We start from the raw sequence: 26,526 nt of genomic DNA on the forward strand, positions 1-26,526 counted from the left end.
AGTCATTATGCAGGACAATATTCTTTAGGGCTTATTTACAAGACTCTTGCAACACTTTTGTGTTACTTTTCTCATGTTGAAAGTTACGCCAAAGTGGAGCAAGGGGCTTGTAAATAAGCTCTTTTATTTATAATGCATTTCATCAGAGGAATTGTATCTCTAGGCCGCTCAGCTTACCTTGTATAAACACTGTTGCCAACAGAGTTCACAACTTGTACTCAGCTAAGGTTGTACATGGCAGGGTGGACAGCAGCGTCCATAACTTTAAAAGAGAAAGTGAGACAATGTGAGAGAGAGAAAGAGAGAAAAAACTACATTAAAACGAGAGAGAGAGAAAGTTATAGATGGAGCAGTTAATACTGGAGAAAATACTCGTAGCTCACCTTTTGCCTCCATTTTGTATCCAAGCACATGCTGGTTCATAGTGCACCCTCCAGTTAAGTGATCTGAAAGGTAGTATATAGAGTTAGTAATAGCATAGTACATGCAAATGCACACGTATATTTTTGCTTTATATTATTGTACACTCAGGATACTATATTACAACAAGGTCCACTGTAAGGAGGTGTCTGTGCGCTGCTTTTTCCAAAGTACTATATCCCATGCATTCCCACTGCATAGCGGTTAGTTGTCAATATTGGGTATCTAGACCGTTGCACCCCATTGACTCGCAGAGTCAGGAGGTGAGTGTTTTTCTTGTGAAGTCAGAGGCAGATTTAAAAGCCCCTTGCTCTACTTTTCCCATGTTAAAAGTGAAACAAAAGTGGCACAAGGGGGTTGTAGATCTGCCCCTTAGACTGTTGTAATCTATCCTCACTTGTCGGAGGTAATTGTACATTTCTACGCAGTGAAGCTGCTGCACACTACCCACTCTCTCATTTCACAGATGACTTGTCGTTGTTTCGAAAACAAGCTTATTTGCTCACCTTGTGCCATTGGCGTGATTCAAAGAGGGTGCACAACGTGTTGAAGCAGGCTTCTCATGCATTGTTACAATGGCCACGCATCATCACAGAATACACGAACGTAGAGCTTTGTAGTTTTTTTTTGGGGGGGGGGAACGTGACGCCAATTTGTGAAACACAACCTGTAAGATAAAAAGGAAGTTCACATTGTGTGTAATTTTTTACCAAAGGAGAGAGGAAGTGAGAGAGTGACTGCAAAGAATATTTGCAGCTCAACTTTCTGTCATCAGTGTGTTTTTCACTACGTGTCGGGACATAATGCACCCTGAAGCTCTACATCTAAAAGATAGTAAAAGATAGATGTTATGATTGGAAATTGTTACTATCTTAATGTGGAGTTAAATAACATCGCCCTTTCACACACATTCCCTTTCACATTTAAAATAACTATTTGTATAGTTTATATTCCGGACGTTTGAGCGATTATAAAAACGTTCCTGCTATTGGAAAAGAAATATATACATGTAATTTGATACACTATATAGGACTGCGTTTGTCTAAATCGCTGCATCGCCTTTTTGTATCTTGTATCCAGTCTGCTGCAGCCCATCGACTCCCTCCAATACGCACCCAGGCCTCACTACTCATCTTTTCATGGACACCTTCTACATCAGGCAGTCCCGATCTGCCACCAAGAAATCTGACATATGGTGCCGAGTCTTGATATCGGTATGGCTAACGACATACTCGTGCTCCCATCATCATCATTGCAGGTGGTTCTTCATCCGCTCTGTGCTTCGGGTACCACTAACCCAGTGACCAAAGAGGCCACGCACGTAGTGGTGGGCCCATTGTTCGAATGTTGGGGCCTACATGAGGCGTTCGAACCGGCCAGGACGGGCCATCATAGCTCTTGCGATGAGAGCAACTCTAAAATAGCGTAGAACACGTGCGACCCATCTTTTTTATAGGTAGGGTCACGTGTGTAGTGACGGATGCGCTGGATGGGTGTGGTGTGGATGTATACTAGCGATGAGGGAGTGTGTGTGCTATTCTGACAACTAGACCTGGAACTAAGAAATCACTACAATGGAAATCTGGGCCATGTAGTGTTGTTGTGTTTTCCTGGTAGCGTAAGTGGAGTGGAATGGACTGACGTACACCAGTGCTGCATGAGGCTCTGAAGCATGATTCCGGATGTACGGGCGTGGTCCCGTCGTGAGCTATATGAGTAATTAAGTTATTCGGGTGCCCATTTTGTAGTGCTGACGTCACCCAGGTCTTAAAAGCAAATGTGTCATTATGTCTGTAAACTTCCACAACTTGCCCAACATGGAAGGTACGGGGTGTCACTGACTCTATATTCGTTCATAGTTGCATACATAAAAGATGGTGGACATGACGCATTTCTGCGATTATGAATGTTTGTTGTACATTCAGTGGAGTGTTGTAGCTGTAGTAAAACAGGGTTGTGAAAGATTTAAGTTGTAGTTGTTGGCACATGAAGGGTAGCTAATTTATATACGTATGTGGTCATTCAGGTACACTGTAAAACTTGATGCTGAAATTTCCAGATAATGCTGGTATATCTTTCCTTAGGGGGAGTTTCAGGAACAAATTCTTATTCTGATGAATTCTCTGAATCAGAGAAAGGTGGCGGATTTGCAGCCATGGTGCATTCAGGTGAATCTCTTCTTCAATAATGATGGAACAGCAGATCTTCTCAGGAGGTATTTCCCTAAGAAAAGTTCTAGGAAGAGTGATTGAAATGGGTGGGGTTCTTCAATAGTTTCAATAGGAAGTGTAATGAACCAATCAAATCTCTTTTTTTGAGGTCACATGGGGTGCGCGTAGGATGTGCACACTCAGCATGCACCCTGCTCGCTTCCAGTGCGACTTTGCGAAATTGCATTAAAAAGTGATGTACGTCTTAAGAAAGTTAAAGAAGATTATTTTTAAAATAAACTCAGATAATCTCTTGTTTTAATATTTATATTAAATATATATAAACAAGTTTTTCAACATTTAAAAAATCACGGGAGTCGCGCACCCACTGCGTCTGATATGCATATGACATCACGCGCTACTGCGCGTCCATCATGTAATACGTACATCTCGCGTATGCGCCAGGAGTCGCGCACAAGTCGCATAGCAACCGCGTTGGAGAAGTTGTATCCGTCGCACACCCTACACGGACCCTAGACAGCGATCCTAAAATGGCGAACACGTTCACATTTCGTGCAGTAAGCGAGGAGGGTGCGCTTTGGGTGCGCGACTCCAAGAAAAAGGGAAAAAAAATCATAAACAATATAATATAATATCTTTTTATGTAAAAAAAGTAAGTAAAAATATGTGAAATGTAATTTAAAAAATAACATCTAAAAATAAAAAGGTTAAAAAAAGGTAGTTAAAAAATATTTGAAAAAACAACAATAAATATATTTCAAAATTATCATTTAAAAAACCTTTGAAATTCACAAAAAAAAACATAGGTTTTCAATATGTTATAGTTAGGAATTAGCAATTAAAAAACTTTGAAATTCACTGAAAAAACCATAGGTTTCAGGCAGGTTATAGTTAGGAATTATCATTTAAAAAACCTTAGAAATTCATTGAAAAAAACATAGGTTTCAAGGGTGTTATAGTTAGCTAGACATTTCACTCATATAAAACCATTGAAATTCCCCTGTTATAATTAGTTGTACTAACTATAACGCGCGCGCCCGCAATCCACTGATGATGTCACATATTACATCATTTATGACATGGACAGTGATATCAGTGACATCCTGGCTTTCCCTGTGAGGCGTCCACCCCTGGGCACCCCCAAGGTGGAGGCCAGGCATCCTTAGCGTTGTGGGGGCCGTTGTGGAGACTAAGCAAGCTATTTCCCAGAGTTGCAGAGTGGGACTCCATGATTGGAATAGGCACCGAAGCGAGAATTATCAGGTCCGTGGAATTTTTGAGCCCAAGACCCGACGAGGCGGGAAATTGAACCCTGGTCCCGGACTAGACCTCTGCATCAGGGTCTGCCACTCTAACCATTGAGCCAGGTAATGCAACAAGCTGATGGGAAGTCATGCCTCCTTTTACCTTGATGAAACAAGCCCGCTCCACCCCCTGTAGATTAGCTGCACACCTGTGTAGAGTCCAGTAAGTGAAGGAAAACTACATGTCCCAGAATCCAATGGTGTGGATCCTTGAAGGTGGTGCACGGGGGAAAAATGAATACCAAATGGTTGTGTGGGCGTGCAGGGAACAGCATGTGCCCAAAAAAAACCAAAGATGTGATTTCCTGCTTTAAAGTCCAAATCGAAGCGCTTCCTTAGGTCCCCTGTACTGCCTCAGCCCCAGAGACCAGGAATCGTTGCGGCAGGGACTATTGTGACAATAAACACTGCCCGGCGTGAGGTTAATAACCCCACAACTGCCATCTCTCATCCCGATATCCGAGGCGGACTCCAGACCATCCAACAACATTGGGAAGAAAAGGAACTGCAACAGTTCGGAGCCAGTGAAGTCCAGGCCCAAAACGAGGCGGGGGTTCTCTGCAGTGAGTCTCTGGCTGACGCGTCGATTCATGCAGCAAAACTCCTTCCGAAAAAAGAGAGCAGAGACCCAGGGGGAAACAGTTGGAAGCACTTTTGATAACGGAAGTGGCGAATGCATTTCGGCATAATACAGCCTTCTTCAGCGCCCAAAGCATCCAGGAGGAAATACAACAAGCTGATGGGAAGTCATGCCTCCTTTTACCTTGATGTAACAAGCCCGCTCCACCCCCTGTAGATTAGCTGCACAGCTGTGTAGAGTCCCGTAAGTGAAGGAAAACTACATGTCCCAGAATCCAATGTTGTGGATCCTTGAAGGTGGTGCACAGGGGAAAAATGAATACCAAATGGTTGTGCGTGGGTGCAGGGAACAGCATGTGCCCAAAAAAACCCAAAGGTGTGATTTCCTGTTTTGAAGTCTAAATCGAAGCGCTTCCTCAGGTTCCCTGTACCGCCTCAGCCCCAGAGACCAGGAATCGTTGCGGCAGGGACTATTGTGACAATGCACACTGCCCGGCGTGAGGCTAATAACCCCACAACTGCCATCTCTCATCCCGATATACGATGCGGACTCCAGACCATCCAACAACATTGGGAAGAAAAGGAACTGCAACAGTTCGGAGCCAGTGAAGTCCGGGCCCAAAACGAGGCGGGGTTCTCTGCAGTGCGTCTCTGGCTGACGCGTCGATTCATGCAGCAAAACTCCTTCCGAAAAAAGAGAGCAGAGACCCAGGGGAAAACAGTTGGAAGCACTTTTGATAACGGAAGTGGCGAATGCATTTCAGCATAATACAGCCTTCTTCAGAGCCCAAAGCATTCAGGAGGTAATGCAACAAGCTGATGGTAAGTCCTGCCTCCTTTTACCTTGATGTAACAAACCTGCTCCACCCCCTGTAGATTAGCTGCACACCTGTGTAGAGTCCCGTAAGTGAAGGAAAACTACATGTCCCAGAATCCAATGTTGTGGATCCTTGAAGGTGGTGCATGGGGGAAAAATAAATACCAAATTATTGTGCGGGGGTGCAGGGAACAGCATTTGCCCAAAAAAAACAAGGATGTCATTTCCTGCTTTGAAGTCCAAATCGAAGCGCTTCCTCAGGTCCCCTGTACCGCCTCAGCCCCAGAGACCAGGAATCGTTGCGGCAGGGACTATTGTGACAATGCACACTGCCCGGCGTGAGGTTAATAACCCCACAACTGCCATCTCTCATCATATATATATATCTTTAAGGTACATAGATGAGGAGTTAAGAAAAGTAATGTTAGACTTACCTATTTGCACTTACCTTCTTGATATTTTGGCCCTCAATATTTTTGACACAATATTCTGTCCACACAACATTTTTGGTTCCAATACTCTGTCAATGATCCCTCATAGATTGAACATAGAAGTATATGCAACTTTTCAAATGTCTCTATCTGCTCGGAGAGTTCTTTAGAACCTATTCCATTGGTTCTATCTCCATTGGTGGGCCCACCGGCCCCCATCGGGTGAGTCTACGAAGGAGCATTCTGTGAGTCCAGTGGGGCCGAAATGGAAGTGCCCTGTAATGCCTTGGACACTTGGCTGAATCAACACACTAATGGAACATCAGGGCAGTCATGAAGGCCAGATCAGTATTTATGCCATCAGACTCAGAAATACAATCCTGTCTCACAGAAATGATTCTCCAGCTGTTTTCATGTAGCAAAAGAAAGATAAAGTGTAACAAAACCTAAATCAGCAAATTTTGCCTTACAATATGTCTGACGCGCTACCCATAAGCATATAAAAGGAAAAAGAAATAGGACTGGTACCTCAAGTAGCGCTCCCAATGCAGCTTTCCTCACAGAAAGAGAGCGCAAGGTCAAATCTTGATCAGCCTAGCGTACTCGAATAAGCATGGGCAACAAGCACAGTTGCCACATGTTAAGGTAACAGCAAACAAAACGTCGCTGTCAACAATTACAACCAAGCATGAAGCACAAAGCCACAACAATGCAGTAATTCAGGTAAAGCAAACGAAGAAATGAAAAGAACTTCTCAGCTGCTGCAGCATCAATGGAGGTCTCTGCTAGATAAGCCCCTATAGCCTTACGTAGTAGGAGTTGATTATTGATTGGTGGTTATGATTATGTATTCCGATGTCATTCATTTTGAATGCTGAATTTTGTGTTTTTTTCATTTATTTTTTAATCACAGCAGTGAGTTCAATCAATGAAGTTAAAGCATAATCTGAGCTTCTAGTCCAGGCACAAAATTCACCACATTCCCCTAAAAGCATCATATTTAATATGTTTAAAGCATTTGATGTTCTCCCCTGAAGTAGTCTAAGCACTTTCCTAAAGAATTATGTAAACCTCCCTAAACCAGTCTGTGAACTTTCCTAAGGCATTTAGCCCTTCCCTAACCCATCCAGACACCTTCCCTCTAAAGAATTAACAGCATTTTGCAACGTGCTTAAAAGCACTCAGCACACTTACTGAAAAGCATTTGGCACACCTGCCTCAATGCAGCCAGCACACCTGCCTCAATACAGTCGGCACACCTGCCTCAATGCAGTCGGCACACCTGCCTCAATGCAGTCGGCACACCTGCCTCAATGCAGTCGGCACACCTGCCTCAATGCAGTCAGCACACCTGCCTCAATACAGTCGGCAGACCTGCCTCAATGCAGTCGGCACACCTGCCTCAATGCAGTCAGCACACCTGCCTCAATACAGTCGGCACACCTGCCTAAATGCAGTCGGCACACCTGCCTCAATGCAGTCGGCACACCTGCCTCAATGCAGTCGGCACACCTGCCTCAATGCAGTCGGCACACCTGCCTCAATGCAGTCGGCACACCTGCCTCAATGCAGTCGGCACACCTGCCTCAATGCAGTCAGCACACCTGCCTCAATGCAGTCGGCACACCTGCCTCAATGCAGTCGGCACACCTGCCTCAATGCAGTCAGCACACCTGCCTCAATACAGTCGGCACACCTGCCTCAATGCAGTCGGCACACCTGCCTCAATGCAGTCAGCACACCTGCCTCAATACAGTCAGCACACCTGCCTCAATACAGTCGGCACACCTGCCTCAATGCAGTCAGCACACCTGCCTCAATGCAGTCGGCACACCTGCCTCAATACAGTCGGCACACCTGCCTCAATGCAGTCGGCACACCTGCCTCAATGCAGTCAGCACACCTGCCTCAATACAGTCGGCACACCTGCGTAAATACACTCTGTGTACTTCTTATTATTTAGTGAGTTTCTATCTTTCTCTAGTGAAAATGCCCTTTGCTTTTATTGCTGTTGAGTTGCAGTCCAGCAATCTCACGGTCAACTGAAGGGCCTGAGAAAATGTACATTTCCTTATGGCACAGTTAACCAGGACATCACACAAGTGACAAAAGACTGAATAATACAATTAATACATCAAACCGCAATCAACCCACCAAATTGAAGCTCAGTCCTCATGGATCTGCACGCCTAGATAAAGCCGCTCCCACAAAGCTGGGCACATTCGCTCTTTATTTGGTCTTATTTTATCATAAATTGTCTTTTCGTCCCCCTCCCTCGCCCAGCAAGCAGTCCACAATAGAATACATCATGCTAAAACTAGCAAGCACTGCACATGACACCCAGGACTAAAGCATCTGCACGAATGCGCTCTGCCGTGGCCCCCGACGTTTCGGGCAAGCAGGCCCTGCCAGAGCTCGCTGGGGATGCCATAACTGTGTGTGCCAAATTACCTCAGCCACGCGCCATGAATAATATGCAGATAGCAAACGCGTCTTTGCAAGTGTTAAAAAGGTTAGCGAGGCTGTTTATGTAACAAGTCTCCGGGCAAAGACCAGTAGAAAATTTGTTATGAAATATATAATATATGGAAACCATGTCTCTTCTAGGCTGAAAGAGTAAGAATGATAACCTCAGAAGAACTTGGCGGGGGCAGTGGGCTCCAAAGGCTGACAAGTTCCCCACCGGAACTCTTGTGGTCAAGGCATACCCAGGCCCCACATCACTCACTGTAAGGAGGGGTCACAAGAGAGGTGGGGGATTGGGGACGGGTGAATGACGCCATGCTGACACACTCATGCCCCCGCACACATAGGCCTACTCAGCCACCAGGGGATCCCACCCCTGGACCCACACACCAGCAGGAGCAGCCCACCCCTCCACTGTACCGAGGCTTACCTCGGCTCAGGTAGTATGAGGGGCTGTATGGGCCCCTCACCCCTAGACCCACTCACACACCAGCAGCAGCCTGACCCTCCCCCGTGCTGAGGCTCACCTCTGCGCACTCCTCAACCAGCGCCGGTGTACGTGAGCCTCTCTATAATTTTTCATTAAACGCTCATTATGGACACAATAAGCTTTCCAGCCCACTGAAAGATTCAATTTTTTTTGCAAAATGAGTGTAATGAAAGCGCTTGCGAAAGTTCATTGCCTCTTCAAGGGTGGCACTGCCAAAGCATGCGAGCCCCACAGAGTAGCCCCCACCCCACCATTTGAGTCCAAGTGGCTCTGTCAGTGCACCTCATTACGGGACGTTACTCCCCCCTCTGCTTACTACAGCTCTGAAGCGCACACACTGCTCCGGCAATGCACCTCGGCCACGGCCTACACACACTACTACTGATGGATCAAGAACTCGTAAAGAAGAGATTTGCTCGTTTAACTCACTAACATGTTATTAGTTACGTTTCGTGTAAAACTAATGCACACCACATGAACACGCAGGTTAGTGAAGCTTGCCTATGTGTCTGCTAACACTAATAACACAAACGAAGGACTAAACAGCTTTTAACGAGGAAATCTTTACTGCGCGTACATCAACTGCATCTAAGCAATGTGACAAATTAATGCTTGAAGGGAAATTCTTGCGCATGAGCAGAAGCCACTAAAATGGAGTCTTAAAGACTTGCGTGCATGGCACCTGCTTAGCTGAAGCGAAAATGGGCTATTTTACTAATGCTAATGCGGGGAAAGTATTACTAAACAAGCATTGGAAATGCAATAGGTCTCGCACCATTAGAGTTAGTGTTTTTAGAATTGTTTATGGGTTTTTTTTGTAAATGTTTAGCATTTTTGTTTCCTGTAGCCAATGCTAAAGAATTACAAATAAAAAAAGCCATAAACATTTCTAAAAGCTCTAACTGAAATGGTCTGAGACCTATTGCACTGTGTGAGGGTGAGGGGTTGAGGGTGAGTGAGGGTGAGGGTGAGGGTGGGAGGGTGAGGGGTTGAGGGTGAGTGAGAGTGAGGGTGAGTGAGGGTGAGTGAGGGTGGGTGAGGGTGAGTGAGGGTGAGTGGTTGAGGTTGAGGGTGAGGTGTTGAGGGTGAGTGAGGGTGAGGGTGAGTGAGGTGTTGAGGGTTAGTGAGGGTGAGGGTGAGTTAGGGTGAGGGGTTGAGGGTGAGTGAGGGTGAGGGGGAGTAGTTGAGGCTGAGTTAGGGTGAGTGAGAGTGAGGGTGAGTGAGGGGTTGAGGGTGAAGGTTTGAGGGTGAGGGTGAGGGGTTGAGGGTGGGTGAGGGTGAGGGGTTGAGGGTGAGTGAGGGTGAGGGGTTGAGGGTGAGTGAGGGAAGCTTGCACTTTGCCACCAATGCATTGCCGGTTCTTTGCGTGAGGGGATACTTATACCAGTATCGTCAGTGTGGTAAAACATATATGTGCGAGGGAAGCTTGCACTTTGCCACCAGTGCTGTATCTGTTCTTTGTGTGAGGGTATACTTGTGCCAGTGTGGGCACTGTGGAAACATATTTATGTGCGAGCGAAGCTTGCACTCCTGTGACCAGTGCTGTGTCTGTTCTTTGTATGAGGGTATATTTGTACCAGTATCGTCAGTGTGGTAAAACATATATGTGCGAGGGAAGCTTACACTTTGCCACCAGTGCTGTATCTGTTCTTTGTGTGAGGGTATACTTGTGCCAGTGTGGTCACTGTGGTAAAATATTTATGTGCGAGCGAAGCTTGCACTCCTCCCACCAGTAGTGTCTGTTCTTTGTATGAGGGTATGCTTGTACCAATGTGGTAAGCCATCTATGTGTGTGGAAAACTGGCGCTCCTGCCACCAGTGCTGTGTCTGTTCTTTGTGCGAAGGTACTTGAAACTACTGTCATTCTTGTTAATGTTCGCTGTGCTATGGAAGTCTGCACTCATTCCAGTTCTCTGTCTGTTTTGTGTGAGAGAATATGTGTGTCGCTGCTGTCAGCACTGTAACTGATTAGTGTGTGAAAAAAACGTGCACTTTTCATACCAGTGCTGTATCTGTTCCTTGCGTGATAATACTTGCACAAGAGGGGACATGGTTGTAAACTGTCTCTGTGTGAGGAAAACGTGCACTCCTGCCACCAGTGCTGTTTCTGTTCGTTGTGTGAGGGTACTTGAAACACTGCTGTATTTCTTGTGAATGTTCACAGTGCAATAAAAGTGTGCACTCCTTCCATATCTGTTTTGTGTGAGAGGATATGTGTACCACGGTTGTCAGCACTGTAACTGAGTTGTGTGTGAAGGAAGCTTGCACTTTCCCTACCAGTGCTGTATCTGTTCTTTGAGTACGTCTCCTGCCACCAGAGGTGTCTGCTCTTCGTACTGAGGGTTTTGAGATGCTATCAGTATTGTAAATGATCCCTATGAGGTGCACGTTTTCCCTCAGTCGATAGTGCTGTCAGTATTGTAACTGATCTGTGAGGGATGTTTGTGATCGCTTTTGCACACGCTGCCTTAGCGAAGGTAAATAAAACAATTGTTCACTTTTCAAAAGCTAAAACTATTGGCTCTGTCTGCGTGTGCATTACATACAATAGCCTTTTAAATTGCTTTAATGGCGTTGCTCAAATTGCCTGGGTGCGAAGTGCAGAAACCCAGGAATTCGAGAAGTGCGTCATACATGACATGGAGCCACTAGGGACATATGCAGATATAGGATATGGTTCTAACATTGGAAGCGGGTGCTGTTTTGTGCTTGTATAAATGTTGACCCGGTTCAGCTCTTCGCATCACGTTACAGAACTGGAACACAGAAAGAGCCGAGTCCGAGTTACTGAATATAAAAATAAAGAAACAGGCCGTGGCAATGTGTTTTTCAAGCCCTGGTGCCGGGACAAGCCCAGGCGTGTCCGTGGGTGCGAAGTCTTGTGACGTCTTCAGCGCGGGAATCCCCGAGCGGGGAAGAATGAATGACAGATAAGGAATGCCCGGGGAGATCCAAAACAAACAGGCCCCGTGTACCTTGCATAGCGGACAAAAAATAGCATTTTCGGGATTCTTTCTATTCAAGTTGCAGACAGATGGTCGGTGTTTATGCAGCCAACACCGGGGCAGGCTGGGGGCTGGGAGAGGCAGTAGCTATGGAGGCCCAAAAGAAAGCCGTGGAGTGGAGAGCGGGCGGGCAGAGAGAGTGAGGGGGCGGAGCGGGGGTGTGGGAGGAGTGCGGGAACAGACGGGAGGGGAGGAGAGTAGGAGGAGGAGTAGGGGGGTGTGGGAGGAGTGCGGGAACAGACGGGAGGGGAGGAGAGTAGGAGGAGGAGTAGGGGAGGCACGGCCTAGCGGCCGTGCAATCAAGAAGTGAGGGGGCGGGAGAGTAGGCAAGGCAGGCGGCTGGGGCCATGTGCACGCGCTTTTAAGCTCAATGCGCATGCGCATTGAGCTTAAAAGTCACGGGCACTGCAAGGAATCGCCACGATTCCTTGCAAGTTGGATAAAGAGTCGATGAGCCCCCATAGTCTCGCTTGCTCGATGCGCATGCGCATCGACAGGCGAGACCTAATAAAGGGGAATAGAGTAGAGATGGGTGGTATACAGTGAAACCATTTGTTTTTAAAAGTAACATCTGTTTTTCTGACTTTATCACTAGTGCGCATTTGGGCCTCTCATGTATAACTGAAAGTCAACCCGGAAGGATGACACAGAGGTTGGAAGAAGGACATGATCGCAGAGTGTCCCAGCCTGAGAAAGGACAGTGAAAAGTTCAACTGAATGGACCTACATGTTAGATTTTAAACAAATGTTGCAGATGAAATGTGAATGCGGGTGGGAAAATAAAGTATGAATACAAATTAAGGGGATGGGTTTGTGAACAATGGTTGCACTGAATAAAGTGACATGTAAGCATGGTGTGATGATCTCCCCCCTCCTTGCCTGACCAATTAGATTTCGAATTTTTACGCTATTGAAACTTTAGAGGGTGGTACATGAAGAATGAAAGGTATAATTGAGGTAGTTTTAGTTAGTTAGAAAGGAGATTTGCTGAATGCTGCAGAGCTCAGGATGCTGTCGGTGTAACCGGTGACAAATGCAAAAAGAAAAAGAACAATTGAGGGACAGAATGCAGAACAATGTCATACATTCACCCCAGTACAGAGATCTGGGCCTAAATCCATTGTTTTTTGCTCACCATGCCATTCCAGTTTGGACCCAACCATATGGAAATCACTCTTGACCCTGCCCCCAATGGGAACAGTCCAGGCCGAACTGCCAGGTCAGGTCCTCCCTGGACTGGAAACAAGCATCCTAGGACCGGTTTTGGGCATTCAGCCCTCATCAGCCAGGATAGCTTGGCTCCATGGCATGGAGAGCACGGGACCCACGTCTGAGCATACCCATCCCACTCGGGGTGACAAACGCAAACAAAAACAATTGATGGACAGAATGCAGAACAATGCCATACATTCACCCAAGAACAGAGATCAGGGCCTAAAGCCATCGTTTTTTTGCTCGCCATTCCAATTTGGGCCGGGCCATATGCAAATCAGTCTTGACCCTGCAACCAACCGGTGTAACCGGTGATGCTGATGCTGGGAGAGATGCTGTGAGATGCTGACAAAGAGCCGAATGCAGAACCTTCTACCCTTAATTAATTGGGTTAGATAAGATCGCGGAAGAATCCCGAGGAGGAAGAAAGTTTCAGAGAGGGGTGCGAAGCAAACATCGATATTAGAGAGGTCATCTATCCTGTCCTGAATCCTGCCCTGAAGACTTTGTCGCCTGGTCTTTCCCGGGGGACCCTTACCAACCCTTTGGGCAGGGGGTTGGTCTTCACACAATTCTTGGTAATTATATTTTCACGTTATTTACAGATGTTCTTTTCTCTCTGTCCTCTCCCTTTCTAAGCCTTTATCATTGCATGAATCCAAAGTATGAGTTTGATGATTAATTAATTGAATGTACTCTCTTAAAAATGATGGTGACTGCACTGTTTATTTGAGATGATTCACATGAATTAAATTTAGATAAAGGTTTTAAAACGTCCTGAGTCTGTGATCATTTACTTTAAATGAATAAGATAGAGTTAGTGTTAATTTTCACAATCAACTAGTTCAACTAATGGTCCATCAACCAGATGAAAGAACTTTTTGATCAGGTTAGTTAGGAATAAGGAATAACTAATCTAGAATTGCGAAAAATCATAAACTTTGACTTCAGCAGCTTACTCAATTGTAAGTGTGTTTATGGGCCCAGGTGAGTATATGATATTGGATTATCTGTTGTTGGCAGGATCACTACTACTCATTGATGCACACACAAACACAGACACACACACATACACACACTGCTCTGGCAATGAACCTTGGGCATGGCCTGCAGCTTTCCTCTAATGTACCTCTATCCTGAGTGGAGGTACACCTACTGTTCCACCACGGACATAGACACACACATATAAACACACACATACAGAGGCACACACATAGACACACACACCAACACACACAGTGCTTTGGCAAGGCACGGCGTGCAGCATTCCCTTGCACAATCTTCTAATGTACCTCTACACTGATAGGTGGTACACCTGATGTTCCACTACAGACATGGACACAAACACAGACACACGCATACAGAGGCACAGACACATACAGAGGCAGACACAAACACACACTGTTCTGGCAATGCACCTCGGGCACGGCCTGCAGCAACCCTCTGCTAAAATCTTCTCTTGTACCACCACCTCTACCCCCACTACTGCAGCACTATGAGTCAGCCGATGCTGGGAATGCACCAAAACCCTGGCCTCTAGCACCCTGTTGTAATCCAACACTTTACCCAGGCATAGATCTGCAAGTGCACCTCAGCCTTGACCTGCAGCGCCCTCTGCCAGTCCAGACACAGCTGGGCCGAACCCCACTTTGAGCTGTACTGCTTTCTATGAATGCAACCCCTGTGGCTGGAACAGCTCTGTCAATGCCCCCCATCTGGACCTGTCGCGCACTTCTCTGCTGATGCAGCACCAAGCCAGGCTCCGCCGACACACTGCTGAGCTGAGGCACGCGAAGAGAATCTGACCCTGCGGCCCAAATCACTCTGTCAGGGCCCCTCGATCGTAGACCGCTTTAAACAGCGCCTTTTATAAGAACCCCCCCGAATAAAAGAGCCTTCCCTGGCCCGCACCCCCCGAATAAAAGAGCCTTCCCTGGCCCGCAGAAGTTGGGCGTCGAAGCAGAGGGCCTGATGCCTGCTTCCGGGCATGGGGTGTTTGTGAGGCTGAGTTCAGTACAGGCCATGCGGGCTCCCTTGCAAGAGAGACCACAGGAAATACGAGCTCCCCTCTGCACCAACCCTCTGGCAAATGCATGCCCCGGGTGTGGAGCTCCCAAACCCACTGCAGGCAGTGGGGCCACAGGACTGACAAATGTGGCCTGGTCACATGGGTCCGGAACGGCCTATTAATCTACGTCAGTACTGCAGTCGTGGCTGGCTAGACGGGTGGGCGGCGGTTGCGTGGGTTCAGGGGGGGGAGGGGGAGCGGGATGGTAATAATTACATTATTTTTTTTAATCGTACCTTCCCCCAGGTCATGTGCTGCCGCCTCAGCTCCTGCTACTCCTGCATTCATTTTCCACAGGCAGCCTCCCTCCACTAAGCCAATCACAACACTGCAATGGCAGTGTTGTGATTGGTGCAGACGGCACCCAGCCAGGCGCCTGTGGGGAGGCCATTTTCTCTATGTGGCGGCATGCAACTCACAAACAGAACAAGTATTTGCATAGCCAATAGGTCTCGCTTTTGGGACCTTATAAGTATTTAGTTATGTAGCACAATATCCTTGGTGCAACAACATCAACTATGCCAATGCTTGGTTTTTTTTTACATATAAAAATATTTGAATTCTTTGGGGTGCTCATTTATAATTAAGAATTTCCCCCACCCTGCACCATCCACCAGAACAGGAAGTCTAATAAAGAGGCCAACCCCTTAACATAAAGCTATCTATAAAACATTCTATTTTTTGCGCAAAGGAAGGAAATGTAAGCAGCGCCTAGCACTTGACTGAAGCTCTCTACCTGCGAGCACTTACTGCACGCCCACCCCTCACCCTGCAGCCTAGTTATTCCGGTGTTATTATCTTTGCAGCAGTGGTTACACAAGCCTGGTTAATTGGACAGACCACCCACCAGCTCTTATCAGAAAGTGGCAGCTCCTGGTTCATCCACTCAGCAGAGCTGGCAAGTGGGCTGGAGAAAGCCTGTCTCGTGCACACAAGGCCCAAATGATGTGGAACACGGATAGGGGGTTAGTTGGGCTACATTATCAATACCCTGTCAGATATGGATACGTGTTTCACATCTCCACGTGCATGTAGTAAACACCAAGGAGTGCAAAAACATTCTTGGAATCTGGAAGAGATTGGGAGACTTGAAATGTGCAGGCGAGCCCCGGTCCCCGACTCCTTCACGTGCAGCTAGTACACAACTGCAACCCTGGGAAAGGAAGGTGTACTGCCACCCCCAGCTAGCGAAAGCAAACCACGGGTAACCACTGCTCGCGATAGTCAGGGCCGGCTCTAGGCATGTGCAAGCTGTGCACCTGCACAGGGTCACCAAACCCCAGGGGCCTCCACGCCAATATATACCCTTAATATAATATTCCTCTGAGGATGGATACATATTTGCGTGGCGGCCCCTGGCAGGGATTTAGCAGCCTCTGGCTCTGTTCCACTTCCAAACACCCAGACCCCCCTCTTCACTGGCCTCCCGTTCCACTCCGCCCGGACCCCCTCTTCAGGTGCCCCGTACCTATGCTCCCTGCCCAGGGCCGCCATGAGACTAGAGCCGCCCCTGCGATAGTGACAATCAACTAGAAAATTGAATCTTCTAGAATGAAACTACCCAGCACGGTTTGAAGTAACATACTGGCCACAACCTCTTTAAACTGCTAATACGTGTGAAGCTGGACCGTGCACACGAAAGAAGAGACCATGTACCTATCTTATATTGCAATTGATAAGTAAGCAAGGCGAACATTTGGAGGGTGTCCGACATTGCTTTTAAGGTGATAGGTGCATATTTTATTTATAGACTGTGATTGCCAGTGGGGGCCACCTGAACTATTCTCTGGGGACCAGTCCGGAACTTATTTTCCTCATTAGTCATTGAACGCGAGAACGAGGGAAAAACAACCAAAGCAGACCTCCGGAAGAAATCCCCATCAATAAAGGAGAAAGCAGTAACCTGCATGACTGAGTAAAGGGAGCAGTGATGCCCAGGTAATGTATTAGCGAGGGATAGGGTGGACTCCAGGATGCGCAGCTTGGTACTGGGCGCGACAAGACTGAACCAGGGACTTCGGAACAAAGCTGTGGGCACCGGCGCACGCTGTTTTACAAATTAATCAGCACTTGCATCCGGGCTGAAAAGGAAAGGGGTAGAAATAACTAGATTTTTTTTTGGGCGAGTTTTTCTGATGCTTACAATGTTCTGAAGCATAATGTAGTTGACGAACAATTGACTATTTACTGCTTACATGGCCGCAGCTTATGTAAATGTAAATGTAAATGTAAATGTAGGTGTATTTATATAGCGCGACCTGTCACCCAAAGGGCATCCTGGCGCTTGCATAGGGAACCCGTCCTGGTATTCCCCTGTGAGAGGCCCCGGCAGGGTGTCCACAGGGTGGGGCCGTCGTGGAGATTAAGCAAGCTATTTCCCAGAGTTGCAGAGTGAGACCCCGTGAGTCGAGTAGGCACCGGAGCGAGAATTGTCGAGGCCGTGGAATTTTGAGCCCGAGACCCGCTGAGGCGGGGAATCGAACCCTGGTCCACGGTCGATCCCAGCTTCCGGGTCTGCCGCCTCTAACCACTGAGCCACACTTCTCCACAAGAGAAAGTCAATGTCTCAGTGAGCACACTTTTATTTTCTTATACATTTTGTTTTTTCCCACAAATGTAGATGTGGATTAGTCAGAAAGAATGGTCCCCGGTAAAATAAATATTCAGCATTTTTATTACGTGATCGCTCACATGCAGCATGCGACATGAGGAGGAACAGCAAAGGTTGAAACTCCCAGTTCATTTGATCCATGTCACCTATCTAGATACACGGACAATATTTAAATAAGCACGATACAATATGAATTCATATCATTGTACGTGCACAGTACGAAAGTAGTTTAATTGAGGTGCTGCATTACAACTCCCAGTCACTATGTTGTATTGTATACCTGGTGTTTGTTAGTGCTTTCTTACCCCTCGGCGGGGTTAGGTGTATTGCGAAGCATCGTTTCTAATGTGTGTGTATATATATATATATATATATATATATATTCTTTAAGCCGTAGTCACTTGTTCAACGTGCTCATTTAAAAAACAATTCATTAACACCATGTGTTTGACTATTTTAAAGCAATTAAAAAACATTATATAAAATGTTATTCACGTTCACTTTTACACATTTGCCGCACTCTCAGGGTTTTGCAAATAGGTTGACACATGGAGATCAGCCCACTGGGGCTATATTTTGTTAAAAACAGTCAAGCCACTTGCATATTTGAACAATGTTGCCTATTCTATGTTACATGTTACTAAACTTATTTGATACCATCTCATGTGATGTCAGATATTTGTTGTTGCACTAGCACTTTGTTGCCTGGCGTATTTTGCACATTACTGAAGTCGTTTTTTTTATATTTGATAAATTACGAGCTTTTAATATGTGTGTGTATTTTATGCCATTGAGTTCTATTATTCCTTTTGGTAACAGACGATTTTATCTACATTTTAGATAATTTAAGACCTCATTTATGAGAAGATTCAAGTGTGTTTTTTACATTTTATGCATATTAGTTGATGTGTTGCAACAAGAGGAATATTGTACATTTTTGTGGTTATTGAGTCCTCTGTCTGTGGCTGACAAGTCCAGTTTGTGATTGACCAATTGCTTCCCTTCTATCAATTGCACTAGCACTTTAAAAAGTCCCCCTCCCTCATTTGCGTCATGTGACCAAGGCATCTGTGAAGGCCTAAACGTTATGATGGCAGGGCGAGCTTCACTGAATAAAAACTAAATTGCTCACTGCAACCTTGGGTCGGCTCCTCTTTCCTTACCTTGAAGCGCTCCGGTTCATGTGGAGTTCGAAGGTTCCTGGATTGGGTGCTTTGTTTATATGTATATGAAGTTTATGTCATCTGCCAAATAAATTTTCAGAATCGCAGCTCTGGGAGTCTTGTTTTCATCAACATTTTGGTGTTTTGTGGAGTGAATATTGACAGCCGGCTGGTGGCTGTAACGAGACCGCCCGCGACAACAGCTCGCACTCTGTAACCAGCGATGGTGGATATATATATATATATATCTCCTACTGGCAGTCGCCAGTATCGGTTGACGAGTCTGCCTGAAAATTTCCTCAAATTTGCCTCATGGAGCTCTGGTCCTTCCTTGAAAGTTTGGGGGGATTCGTCAAGCAGGGGCCGAGATAAAAGGGGGTCCCAAAACGTGTTTTCCCCATGTTAATTTCCATAGGGCGGTCGACCTCACTTTTAGCCCGAACGGCTGAATGGATTTCCACCAAACTTGGCAAAATTGTAGGGACTGGTAGCCCGATGTGCCTTTGCTATGTCTCAAGATATGTGCTCCCGTGGTTTTTGAGTAATTTAGGTTCAAAAAAATAAATATATCTATAGCAGCGCCCCGGTACGCGCACCGGGGAGCGCTCTGGGCGCGCCACGCGAGGTGTGCACGGAAAGCTGATTGGCTCTCGGGCGTCTGTAAACATTCGAAACAGTCCGGAGCGGCCGCCATCTTGTGTCTCGGTAGGATCGAGACACAAGAGGTGGGAAAAACAAAGGGGGAAATGACCATAAAGGGGCAGAGTAGACCCCCCTTGACCCCCTAGGTTTGATGTGGGGGCTATAAAAGGGCCCCGCGGGAGGAAAACATTTTTTTTTTGGTTTTGCGCGGGGGGAGCGCCCGGTACGCGCACTGGGGAGCGGACCAGGGAGCGTGCCATGGGGAAAAATGAATGACAGAGTTTTAAAAAAATGTAGCCTTTTTTTAGAAATTGGAGGTAGTTCTAAAAAGAACTGTTTTTTTTCTTCTTTTTGTTGTTTTATATTTTTTTTAATGTTTTTTTAACATTTTGTACTTCTTTTTGGCTTTTATGAACTATTTTGTATTTTTTTTGGTTATTTTTATGGGGAGAAACAAAAAACAGGGAATTGAAAATGGCTCAACAGGAGCAAAAAAAAAATCAGGAAAAAATTAGGGTTTTTGGGGGCAATTGTGGTTGTCACCAGCAAGGAGGATAAGCTTTAGGCTCTGCACACCATAGGAGATGGTCTTACCACAAAAAATACAGGTGACCCTAAATTCTCCAAATCGTGGTTGAATGCAAGGGATTGTCTCCCTTGTCTCTGGTCCCGATGGAGTGGGTTGATTTCGTTTGGAGGTGCTGGGTGTAGATTGGGGAGGGTTGCTGGCCAGTTCTCTCATCTCTGCGGCAGCATAGTTGTTAGGATGCTTGCGCTGCATGTGCCTTATCACGATATTGTTCTCAAATGAATATTTTTTATTTGGGTTACCCCTTGAGAGTTCCATGTCACAGATAAGGCAAGTCACCTTTGCCGCATTCACTTTCTTTTTTCCCTCAGGGATGGAAAAAAACTCCCATACAATGTGTGGCTTGGGTTGGTATGGGGTATTGTGTTCTTCCAGCCACCTCCTCCTCGTCCCCTCCTCCTCTTCCTCCTCCTCTTCTTCTTGACCACCAATGTGATGTTGTGGAGGTCCTCTTGGTGGTGGTGGTGGCGGTGCAGATGCTCCAGCTGATGCTGCTACTGTAGCCATTTCAAAGTACAAAATATACCTAAAAGATTTCAAAACAGGTCTTCCTCAGTCAAAGGACAAAGTCAGAATAAGGAAAAAAGGTGGGGTCTTTCATCATTTGGGAAAAAAAATGTCCTGAACCAATGATAAGTGTTATTTTCAGGTCACATGACCAGACGCGCTTACGCGACGCGCTTACGCGACGCACCCCCGGGCGCGCCCCGGGTCGCGTCGCGTAAGCGCGTCGGATGTTTACGTTGCGCGATCGTATTCGCTCAAGTGCTTCCGGGTGCGCTTACGCTGTGCGTATCACGTGGACGCGGCTACGCGATACGTCACGATGATGTTTTCGTTCGCGGCAATAGCGCTAACGGGACGCTCTCCGGAGCGCGCCCTGGGGCGCTTCAAAAGACTACGCTTTCCGGGGCGGTCACCGGGGCGCGCCACGGGAGCGCTCCAGGGCAAAAAAAAAAATATATATATACACATTAAAAAAATTGTTTTAAATGCAAATATAATATAGGATTCATTCATTTTCAAAAATATTACATTTCATAGCTATAGATATTTGCTATTAACAACATTTTGAAATTTACTGAAAAAAACATAGGTTTGCGGCCTTATATATAGTTAGGAATTAGCATTTAAAAAACCTATGAAATTCACTGAAAAAACCATAAGTTTCACACCAGTTATAGTTAGCTGGAAATTTTACTGACATAAAACCATTGAAATTCCCACGTTATAGTTAGTTGGACTTACTATAACTTGCGCGCCTGCAATGCACTGCTGATGACGTCACATATTACATCACTCATGACATGGTCAGTGACATCACTCATGACATCACTGATGACACCATCCAGTGAATGTGTGTCTTTCTGAAATATCAATATGTTTTATATATGTATTTGTAAAGGTCGATGGACGAATAAATGTTTAAATAAGTGTGTAAATGGATGTTTATTTTTAATAAAATATTGATTGGTTAACTGGCTTATAAAGTGTATCTTAGTGAAAACATATATTAGAGAGTAATTTTTAAATAATTTAAATATATGTATCAGTGTTTCACTTTGTGCATAAGTGGCTGCATGGGTTGGTGACTGACTCACTGTTTGTATGTGTTTTGAAGACAGCGTATGTGCAGGACTGTATGGGTGGATGAGTGTGAATATGTGTGTGTTAGTGAGTGAATGCCTGCCTCACTAGTGTCTTTATGAGTAACTACATATGTTTTAATCTAGTATATATGAGTATTGATGTATATAAGTGAGTATATGTGAGAGTGAGAGATTGAAAGAGTTCCTGTTTAAATAAGTATGTGTTTCTATAAGTGATTGTTTAAGAGAGTAAGTATGTGTAAGTTTCCTTAGAAGTAAGGTGGTAGTGTGTGTATAGTTGTATATGCAAATAAATGGATGTTCAATAGTTTATTTGCATGTGTCTTTATGTGTGTGAGTAACTTTTGGTTGACTGTCGGTGTGTAACAGGATGTATATGTGTATCACTACATATGATGAGTGAGTATATGTATGAGTGACTATATAGAATTGTTGCTTAATGAGAGGATGTGTATATAGATGGTGGAATTACTGAATTGGTTATTGTAACTGGTATGGGTATCTCTATTTTTTTGAAAATGTTAGTTTCTATTTCTGAATATGTGTTTCAAGGGTTACATTACACTGAAAGGAGGTCTGTCAGTCTGTCACAAGGATGGTGTCACCAGTGATCTCATGAGTGATGTCACTGACCATGTCATGAGTGATGTAATATGTGACGTTGTGCTCAGGTGTACCATCTGAAGCAATGCTTTTTGGGACTGGTGGTTTAGTCAAACCCAAGTGGGTCACCGCCGCCACTCACATTCAAAAAAAGTTTTTAAAGGATTGCCGATGTTCCGATACCTACTCCTTGCATACCCAAATTGAGTGCATTTAAATGGGTGAAGATGTCTGCCATATATGCCAGCATAGCTAGCCAAGTATAGTCATGTAAACGCTTGTGAAGTGGAAAAGGAGATTTCAGTTCAGTGAAGAAAACTCTGATTTCATTTCTTAATTCAAAAAGCCGAGACAAAACTTTACCACGAGACAGCCATCGGACATCTGTATGCAGCAAAAGCTGATGATGATTGATGATCACTATCCATGGACTGACAAAGCTGTTCAAAAAACCTTGAATTTAGTGACCTAGCTTTAATAAAACTTACAATTTTGACTGACTAATTCAAGACCTTTTTTTTAATTCCTCTGGTATCTTCTTAGTGGCTAATGATTCTCGATGAATGCAACAATGATGCCATACAACTGAAGGGTTAATTTCCCTTATTCGTGCTACAAGTCCAGTTAGTCTCCCAGATATGGCACATGCCCCATCTGTGCTGATTCCTAAGCATTTGGACCACTGAATTCCGTTTGATGTCAAAAAATCATCGAAACAGTTGAAGACCTCTTCAGCAGTGGTGTGTATCAAATAGCGGCAGAACAGTAAATCTTCAATAATATTCCTCTCAAAATTGTATCTAATGTAGCACAGGAGATGAGATTTATTTGCTATGTCTGTACTTTCATCTACTTGCAGGCTATAATGCAGACTTTTACAAATTCTTTCGATCAACTGTTCCTTTATGTTGTCTGAAATGTTGTCAATTCGCTTTTTTACAGTGTTGTTAGATAATGGCACCAAATGTAAATCTTTTGCTGCTTTTTCTCCAACCATTGCTGTCACCATGGCTTTAGCAGCAGATACTATTAGTTCTTCAGCAATTATATGAGGTTTTCCTGCTTTTGCTCCGAGCATGGACACTTCATATGAAGCTTTCAGAGCATTTTCATTAACAGATCCTGTTGCAGTTTTCTTAATTATTTTTCTACTTTTTAGGAGCTCTTGCTCTTTATTCTTGAAGAATTCTATGGATTTAGTTGCATGTTCTTTATGCTTAGTTTCCAAGTGTCTTCGTAATTTAGAAGGTTTCATGGCCTCATTTGACAACATTTCATAACATAGCACGCATTGTGGTTGCAGTTCATGTTCTGAACCTGAACGTGTGAAACCCATTAGTAAATATTCACCATCGTATCTGTGACACTTCCTTTTCTTTTCACTTAAATCACTTTGTTTTGACCATGATGGCCCATCATTGATTTCTTCAGTGGGTTTCCGCTTGAGGTTAAGCCAGCGATCCATCTTCCTTATGTTTGGGATACAAATGACAAGTCTATTTCACAACAGGTTATGGAATCAATTTCTATCCAAGCTTTTTGGTGAGGCACGTGGTAGACCTTCACTACTTTACCTACTACAGGTTGCCCTCATCGGATGTTTCCGGACTACATATGCTTTGACGTTTAGAGATGAAACAGCACCTGTAAGAAGATTTTAACACGGTTGAAAAGGCAGAGGACACTAGCAAATCATATGCATTGATATGAGAATCTTATGTACACTGCTTCAAGATAATTCCACTTGCTCAGTTTAATTAAACATATCTCATTAATTTGGCCTCCATTTTGGAAGCAGTCCATTGTTGATTGCACCGAGAGATTCGCACAATAATATGGGAAAATATGATCAGGGTTGGAGAACACTTCAGAAAGTCATTTTGTCTGCTACACACTGACCGTTGGTTTGAAGTTGAGATTCAATTTACACCTGAGTGTCACAAAAGTTTCCTGTGTGGTTTATGGCAGCCATGGGACATGGCATGAGCAGCTGATGTGACATTGAGAATAGTTAAATGCATACACATACATACCAACATTTTAGAAGAGGAAAGTGGGTTTTATAAAAAAATGTTTGGAGAATGTATTTCCTCCATTTACGACTATCGAAGCAGAGGCAATTTCAGGTGGGAGACAGCCTGAATTGGGACCATTGGCATGGCCATGTATGCATACAGTGGTGTATTATTTAGTGGTACAAGCCTCCTGCTCTCAGCCATAGCAGCACCTCTACATTCTCCTTTCAGAGGCTACGAGTGATGACCCTTCCTTGCAGAAACAGGCTGAATGACTGAATTATTAGCATGTTTACCTACACACCGTTTAAAAAGGTCTGAAAATATTATACATTTATGAAGCACTTTATAATAAAGACATGCCCCAAGTAGCAAAACAATGTGAAAATTCTAACAAGATAGTACACAAATCGATGAGCCCAGTGTATACAGCAAAATCAAGCCCTATAGTAGGAGTTCCTCATGGAAGTGCAAGAATGGCAGTATGGTATCTGCACAGGATGCATATTGTTTCAGCAAGATCATGGCACAATGTTATTCCAATTACCATAAACACCTGGTAGGCATAATCTTTAGTCACAGAAAGTAGAACAACATTTTACCACAAATGGGTGAGCAGTGCAGTTAAGGCATATTTTAGAGAGGCCTCTCATGGCACCTGGCGAGACCCTCTCCTGTTAAGGTGCCCACTGCCTCCATCCCCTGCCAACAACAAACCACAAAGGCTACACAGTGTCTATTAACCCCTTCCATGCTGATGACGAACCCCAGCCGTCATGCACTACGGTGCTTGTGTGCTGATGACGGCTGGGGTTCGTCACGGCCCGCCCCTGTTCGTGCTGTTTACAGCACACCAGGGGAATCGCGGCCGCATGGAAGGGGTTAAGTGGTCCTGATAAGGGAGCATATCCCACAACCGTTCTGGCATACACAAATAAGATTTTTACACAGGAGCAACTCGTAGCTCCCCGAAGACCCTAGCGACTGGTTCCTCAAGGTTCAGACCGGTGTACCTTCATACAGTTATTTTTTAAGAGTTCTATATAGCGCAAAGTAGACCCGAGGATATCAGGTATCAGAGCACTTTACATGACCACCAGTTTCGTTACAGATGGACACATTCATTTTTGTTAAGCACTGGGAGATTAAGTGATTTGCCCAGAATCACAGGATGTTGAGCGTCCCTGCTGAGACTCAAACCCGGTTCACCAGCTTCGAGGTTGACCTCGCATGACAGACAGCCCTGTTCAAAGTCAGCAGGGGAGTAGGTCTTTGTTTGTGTGCAAACTAATCCCCAAACAAAAATATATTACTTTGTCAACCTGGTGATCAGTGATATGCAAGTGATTCTTTTCTCGAAGCAAAACACTTTTTGAATTCCAGCTTAGTCTCCCCCGGGAGGGTCAGTGGTACAGTCCTCACTTCTGTGAGTCTATCAGATGAGTATTTCCATTACAGTCCTCTTTAAATTTAGAAGCAGGGGCGAGGTGGGGCTGAAAGAACAAGCATTGGCATAGCCAATAGGTCTCGCCTTTGGGACCTTATAAGTGTTTAGCCAGAGATATTGACTTTGCCTATGTCTTTAAGCTGTGCTGTACAGAAGTCTGCAGCATGCTGGAAAGTTATAATAGAGGAGTGGCAGAAGCAAACTCCACCCAGGCTTAATTGTGGGTTAGGCACACGGCCCGGCTGGCCAAAGGCTGTGCACATTAGGAAGGGAACACTTTCAGAAGTTGAGTTTACTTGTTAGTATAGTTTGACAGGGGGAATTTTTTATTCTAAAACTAAGAACTCTTTTAATTAAAAAAATATTTTATTGAATTGAGAAGAAAAGATCTAAAAGCCAGAGTGATGTGGTGGTGTCGCCACCACATCACCCTGGGACACCACCACATCACTCAGGAACACCACCACATCACTCAGGGACACCACCACATCACTCGGGGACATCACCACATCACTCGGGGACACCACCACATCACTCGGGGACACCACCACATCACTCGGGGACACCACCACATCACTCTGGGAAACACCACAACATCACTCTGGGGGGCACCACCACATCACTCTGGGGGACACCACCACATCATTCTGGGGGACACCACCACATCACTCTGGGGGACACCACCACATCATTCTGGGGGACACCACCACATCACTCGGGGACACCACCACATCACTCGGGGACACCACCACATCACTCGGGGACACCACCACATCACTCGGGGACACCACCACATCACTCAGTGGCACCACTCAGGGGCATCACCACATCACTCAGGAACACCACCACATCACTCAGGAACACCACCACATCACTCGGGGAC

This window comes from Lissotriton vulgaris, chromosome 7, assembly GCF_964263255.1.
Source record: "Lissotriton vulgaris chromosome 7, aLisVul1.2, whole genome shotgun sequence".
NCBI lineage: Eukaryota > Metazoa > Chordata > Amphibia > Caudata > Salamandridae > Lissotriton > Lissotriton vulgaris.